Source organism: Triticum dicoccoides, chromosome 6A (assembly GCF_002162155.2).
Source record: "Triticum dicoccoides isolate Atlit2015 ecotype Zavitan chromosome 6A, WEW_v2.0, whole genome shotgun sequence".
NCBI classification, from domain to species: domain Eukaryota; kingdom Viridiplantae; phylum Streptophyta; class Magnoliopsida; order Poales; family Poaceae; genus Triticum; species Triticum dicoccoides.
Genome location: NC_041390.1, coordinates 569,682,176 through 569,682,692, shown reverse-complemented (window position 1 = coordinate 569,682,692; position 517 = coordinate 569,682,176).

The window sequence follows — 517 nt, the reverse complement described above, 5'->3', positions numbered from 1 at the left end:
CCATGTGCTTTTATGGTTGGATGCATAAAATCTCAATGCGAAAGAACGTCACTTTATATTGCCCCTTGTGATATGAACCTTTAGTATGCAGTCCGTCACTTTTATTACTTCCACATCACAAGATCGTATAAAGCTTATTTCTCCCACACCAATCAATCATACATGTTTAGAGCAATTTTTATTGCTTTGCACCGATGACAACTTACTTGAAGGATCTTACTCAATCCATAGGTAGATATGGTGGACTCTCATGGTAAAACTGGTTTAGGGATTTTGGAAGCACAAGTAGTATTTCTACTTAGTGCTGAGAATTTGGCTAGCATGAGGGGGAAAGGCAGGCTCAACAAGTTAGAGGATCCATGAAAACATACTTTATCTCAGATATAATAAAGACATAACTCATTACGTTGTCTTCCTTGTCCAACATCAACTCTTTAGCATGTCATATTTTATTGAGTGCTCCCAATCATAAAAGATGTCAATGATAATATATCTATATGTGAAAACCTCTCTTTCC